This window comes from Rattus rattus, chromosome 11, assembly GCF_011064425.1.
Source record: "Rattus rattus isolate New Zealand chromosome 11, Rrattus_CSIRO_v1, whole genome shotgun sequence".
In the NCBI taxonomy this organism is placed as follows: domain Eukaryota; kingdom Metazoa; phylum Chordata; class Mammalia; order Rodentia; family Muridae; genus Rattus; species Rattus rattus.
The window spans coordinates 63,943,046-63,949,726 of record NC_046164.1 but is presented as its reverse complement, the minus strand read 5'-3'; the positions used below and the strand labels follow the sequence as shown (position 1 = coordinate 63,949,726).

General features: G+C 42.1%; 1 pseudogene; it reads left to right on the top strand.

Moving 5' to 3' along the window:
• The first annotated feature begins 3,845 nt into the window (after positions 1-3,845).
• On the top strand, positions 3,846-5,099 carry LOC116912836 (annotated as a pseudogene).
• The last annotated feature ends 1,582 nt before the right edge of the window (positions 5,100-6,681 follow it).

The window sequence follows — 6,681 nt, the reverse complement described above, 5'->3', positions numbered from 1 at the left end:
CAGGCTTCTGGCTCTCATAGGATGTAATCATATATAGGATGAAATTTCCAGATTACCATGGAAATTAGGGAATTAGAATTAAAAAAATTAAAAGTAGACTATTTATAACAACTTTTCTTCATAGCATTCTTTCATTAAAGAAAGATGCTGACGATATTTCCAAGCCTTTGGTTAATTTCTACAGCTTTGAAAGAGTTGATTTGGACACATAGCATTACGATTCTTGACTCTGTGGAAGAAATAAAAGTCCCATGTCCTTATTCTGCCATTTTCACTGATGCCCAGTCCAACGTGATTTCATCTCAATATTCTTTGCGCTGCTTGACTCTAGTCTAACTTGGATTGCTAATTTAACTCCTTTCCATTTTAATTTCTTCACAATCAATTTTCCATCAAGAACTCCTTATGATGACAGATTTTAAGCAGTCCTTTAACCCACTGCCACCAACCTCATTTAGGGTTTTCATTCAATATAATATATTGATTATAATCATCCTATATTATATTAAGCATCCAAACTGGTCCCTTTGCAGCACAGTCTATTCTCTCCTACTCTGTTTGCCATTTCATAGACAAGTTGCGCCCCCCTTGATATGCAAGTCTGTCTTCCCTTGTTTAAGTCTTTCCATAAACCCTTACTACCTTCTACCTTAGGATAAAGGCCAGTTGTTACTGTTGAAATATGGAGACCTCTTGGTTTAAACCTACACTTTATCTTTGCAACTTTTACTCTCGCTATACATAAATATGCAATTCCTCATGGATTCTGCATCCTTTTAATACTCTTACTCTTGCCCCTTATTCTTTGGGAGAGGAAATTAACAAACTCAGGTTCTGTTTTCTAAACACAGAGCTATAATGATCCCAGGGTTTGCCTATAAGCAAAGCATTGGAAACCAGAAAGAGGCCACTTAGCAACTTGGGCAGAAAAATTTTCACCAATGAACAAACATTTGAGATAAGACCTAAGGGATAAGGAAGAGCCAATAAGGCCTAAGCCAATAGAAACACTCTGCATGAAGGTCCAGAGACCAAAGTGAAACTCAGCTAGAAAACAGGAAAACTGCTCCAGAAGCTGCCTCACAATTTAACAACCACACACACACACACACACACACACACACACACTCACACTCACAAACTATACACACACGCATTCACACATACACATACAAGCACACACACACACACGCACACACACACTCACACATACCAGACTCATTCACACATACACATACAAGCACACACACACACACACACACACAACCCCCCACCCACCAAACACAAACACACACACCCACCCCACACACACACACAAACCACACACACTCATTCACACACGCACACAAGCACACACACACACACACTGTCTCACACTCACAAACTACACACACGAATTCACACATACACATACAAGCACACATGCACACACACGCACACACACACTCACACAAACTACACACACTCATTCACACATACGCATACAAGCACACACACACACACACTGTCTCACACTCACAAACTACACACACGCATTCACACATACACATACAAGCACACATGCACACACACGCACACACACACTCACACAAACTATACACATTCACACATACACATACAAGCACACACACACACACACACACACACACACACACACACACACACACACACACACACACACACACTGACACTCACAAACTACACACACGCACATACATTTGGTTCCTCAAGTGAGTAACTGCTGGAGGGACCGGCTGACAGATGGGAAATCCTTGCACAGAGCTACGACAAGGGGAAGTCTGTGGGAAACGGCGCTGTTATTTAGCTCGCCCACCCCTACTGAGTGAGTCCAAAGTTTCCCTTGGATTCGTTCCCACCTGAACTTCCACCCTTGTGAGCTAAAAGGGCCTTTCACATTCACGTTTTACACAAAGAAAGAGATGAGGGTTAAGTGGCAGCTGCTCAGACTTGGGCGTAGAGACGAAACACATACACATACATGCGTGGCTGGAAAATGATTATATTTTTAAAAGAAACTTAAAACCTTCCATCCATGCCTCTCCGAGTTGTGATCCAGCTAAGGAGTGTTGGGTAAGCAAAGCACTTTATGAGAGATGGCAAGAGGAGCGAGAGCATGTTCCACAGAGCAGCGTGTTGACTGAAGAGGTGATAGACCCTTGCCACTGGCTGAGTCTCCAGCCCAGAGTCACAGGCTCCCCTCACACCAGTCATTTCAGGTTGAAGTGGAACCACGGCCTCACAGGTCTAGGAACATTCTTCCTGACATTAGCTTTCTCTGTAATCATTCGTTTAATAAATAATTGGTGGGTGCCTACTATGTGTCAGCCCCTATATTAATCCAAAAAAATTACATGTGAAGAAAAACATATTGCTTGTAGAATTATATTCTGATGGAGCAAAAACAGACAGTACAAAACAGGCAGGGAGCACAGGCAGTGTGTCAGACATTAACTGTTATCTCCATAGAAAAAAACTGGAGGCAGAAAAGGAATTAAGAATTGCTGAAAGGTTTGCTTCCAGCCAAGGTGAAGGAACAAGGGCCAGCTTTACCCTTTCCACATTAAACGACTGAAACTTTGGACAACATACGGGATGCAGTAGTTTTCAAGCCACAGTTTACTTCTTGAATTGTTTTTCATGTGGGATAACCAGCACAAAGGAACGCAGAGTCAACATACTCAGACTCAAGAAAGCGGTGCTGTGTGGTGTCTAGTGAGACCACAGCAGATTCAGTACTCAGAAAAGCATGCCAGAGAGGACAGGGCTGTTCACAGAAAACTCAGGAGGTCTTTAGAGCCCATCTTGACTACTTAGCAGAGTACTGATCACCACCTACCCATGAGGCATCACTTCACACAGGGGCAGGGGGAGGGGGTTCTTGAGATGGCAAATGCTGTGCTCTAGTAGCTTTGAGTGGCTGTAGGAGTCCAGAGAGAATAGTACAGAAATCAGGGAGGTCAGAGAGGGCAGCCAGAGCAGGGACTTAGTGATATTGGAAGGAGGTTGGCTTTAGCTCCAAGTGAGATAGGTCCAAGACAGGACAGAAGGTCTGTGAAGGAGCACAAGGCAGAGTAATTAAAATAAACTAGAATGGGAAACCAGTCTAGCATGGGCTATTGATTGACTTGTGAGAAGGAAGGGAAGGCGCACTGCCCTTAATTAGCAGATATTTTTAAAATACAGAAGAAGAAAATAATTCAGAAATCCCAGAGGCATACCTAAGCCAGAGTAGACTAACCAAGAACTGTTGTGAAGATGTAGTGTCAGAGTGAGCTCCAAATGCTGAGAAGAGGATGTGGGAGACAAGGGTTCATCCCAGGAGGAGTGCATCCAATGCCAAGACTAAAGATAAATTCAGTTCACTTAGGCCACTATGAAAAAATCCCATAGAAGGCAGTCTGTACATCACACAACATTATCGCATGGTCCTGGAAGAAGTGCCACATCAAAGAGACTTCGTGTCTCCTGGAGTCCTTTTTCTAGTCTCACAGATGATCCTACTCCTGTGAGTCTTCACATGCTAGAAGGGAAAAGCAGATCCTGGAGAGAAGAATGAACTGTTCATTAATTATTGATTAATAATTAACTATTAATTAATTATATTCACTCTCATAACCTCATCACTTCTCCAAGATTCCACCTCCTAACACCACTCAGCCTATAGTAAATAGGGAACCATAATAGGTAAACAAAGGATATGTGACAGAGCCACTAGCCTAAGCCATGGGCGACAATGATTCGGTACTGAGAAGTTAAAAACCACAGTTTGAACTCTAAAGAGATGAGCAGCGATGCCTCAGTGGACTCTTGTGGACCAGAGCTTCATGTCTTTCTGTGACCTCCATAATTTCACAGAGATGATGAGAGCCTTGGGGTACCCACACCATATTTCTAAGGAGAACTTCCGCACACCCAACTTTAGGCTTATCTCTGAAGGGCTTCTGTGGCTTGTGAAACGGTATGAGCTGCAGACCAACATCCCTTCCGACACTGAGACGGAACAAGACCGAGTTTTCTTCATTAAGGCAATTGCCCAGTTCATGGCCACAAAGGCACATATAAAACTCAATACCAAGCAACTCTATCAAGCAGACTGGTATGCAGTGAGAGAGCTGCTAAAGATCACATCCGTTCTTTATAGTGCAACGAAGACCCAAGGGATGGAGGGCTCCAACGTCGGAGAGAAAGACATCAGCAAAGTCAAGCAAATTCAAATTTCAAATCTTGGCTCCAAGATTGCAGATTTGAAAGCAGCCAGACAACTTGCTTCTGAAACCACTGCCAAAGGAGCTTCTCTGTATGACTTGCTGAGCAAAGAGGTTGAGCTGAGGGAACTGAGAACAGAAGCCATTGCTAGACCTCAAGAAATAAATGAGACTGAAAAGGTGATGAGCATTGCAATAAAAGATATTTTGGCACAGGTTCAGAAGACTAAAGACCTGCTCAACAATGTGGCCTCTGATGAAGCTAATTTAGAAGCTAAATTTGAAAAGAGAAAGTAGAACTGGAAAGAAATTGGAAGTGACTGCAGACCCTACAGAGTGTCAGGCCAGCCTTTATGGATGAAGACGAGAAGTTTGAGGAAGAGCTGCAAGCGCAGTAAGACTTCTAGCTAGAGAAGTTTCGGAACCTGGCTTACCTGGAACAGCAGCTTAAAGATCATCACAGCTTAAAGACATCGCAGGAGAGGTTTGAGGAAGCTGAGAATACTCTCCGTCTGATGCAGAATAAGCTAAAGGAAGAGGAGAAGTGACTAATCAAGAGTGGAAGCAATGGTGACTCAGACATAGACATCCAAGAGGATGATGAATCAGACCATGAGCTGGAGGACAGACATCTGTCTAATTCTTGGACAGTGATGGAGGTGCTCCTGCAAGGAAGGCCCAGCAAACACATCATGGGTACAATGCAAGGTGCAGACTCGGATGAAGAGAAGACTCAGAGGACAGTGAAATTGGCATAGAAGATGATGATGATTTGCAAGATGAAAGCATTCACTGCTCTCTCACCAACTAAACCCAGTCAGTCGAAGAATTTGGAAATCCGAGCCCTTGGAAGAGAGTGACAATGACTTCTGACCTTCTTGCCAAGGGACCCAAGTGAGTTAAGAGCCTCAGATGTATAGGTAAACAGGGATTCAGCAGACTAGAAGGTAATGTGTTTTGTTCACTACACCAGCTGGGCTGATCCATACTGAAACTCCAACAAAGATTTTCTTTTGTCTATCTCCTAACATTTGGGATCCCCATACCTCTGTTCCAAGTACTTCAAATCTGTAAGAAAAGCCCTTGAGGAGAAATACAGACTTGACACCATGTAAGTCTCGGCTGCTGTTACTATTAAATTAGTTTTCCTTGATAATCAGGCCACAGAAAAAGAAAAGAAAACAAAAACAAAAACAAAAACAAAACCACATTTCATCTGGTCAGAGGGAATCCGTGGTTTTTTTTTTTTTTTTGATCACATGAGTAGTGTGTAGGTACCAGGAGTCCTGGAAGCAAGAGGAACTGAAGACAAGCAGGATTCTTATAAATCTAGTGAACAGCTAAGCCCAAAAGGATAGATGAGCTCTGTGACACAGACCAAGAGAACCATAAGTGTCATGTGCTCTTAGGTGAAATCTCTGATGAACAGGAAAGATTAAAAGACAAGAAAATCCTCTCTCAGAATAAAACCTTTCCCTTCTTGGGCTTTGTAAAGAAATCTCCTTAATATTCTTGAAAAACTAGTATTATGAATGTCATACATATACATATACATACACATACACACATACACAAATACATACACATACACATATACATATATGTTTCACATTTCCAATATTCCCCTACATCTGTTAGTCTTGGTTTCCACAAGCACTCTAAGAGGCAATGGGGGTATTCCGCTGTCTCCCTTTCAAAAATGGGGATGCTACAGGCCAGAGAGGTTATTTGGTTTCCCAGACTCACTTGGCTTGTGACAGATCTGGTCTACCAGACCTAATCACTACATAATAGCCACATCTCTGGTTGTCATCTTCTGATAATGAACCATTAACTTGATTAAAATTACTCTACTGGTTGGGTTGGCTTAGAAAGCCCATTTGAAAGGTCACTGTGGCTTGGTGTAAGTTTATTTAATAAATATTTTTCTTATTTGGAGGTTTTAATTTTAAGTATGTGGTCTACTCTTTTTTTGTATGATTATTTGCTCAAAAAAATTTTAGTCAGCAACACACCTCATAAAAATTTAATATGTTTCAGGGCTCCTTTTACTGTTTAAAAAGCACAAATCAGTCGTTCTTGAATTTTGAATGCACTGCCCCTATAATTAGGCTCTCTCTGAGGAAGGTCTTTCCAACCCCTAAGATGAAATGGCTTTTTTTTTTGGGGGGGGGGAGAGCAACAGTGAAATGGAGGGTTATCTTTTATTATTCTTTAATTTGCACCAAAGATCTAAACACCAGCTCCTCAGACATACTGTGGCTGTCCATAACTTCTATATTTATCTCTTGGATGTCATTTTGAAAATACCAAGCTTTCAAGGATAGCTTTCAAAACTGAAGAGCAGTAGGTGGTGACTCGGGGTCCTGATAGCTCTCAGCTCCATTCCTAGGTCCATAGTGTCCTTGAACATACACCTTGAACAAGTTAACTATCAACTATCGTCATGGAGTAT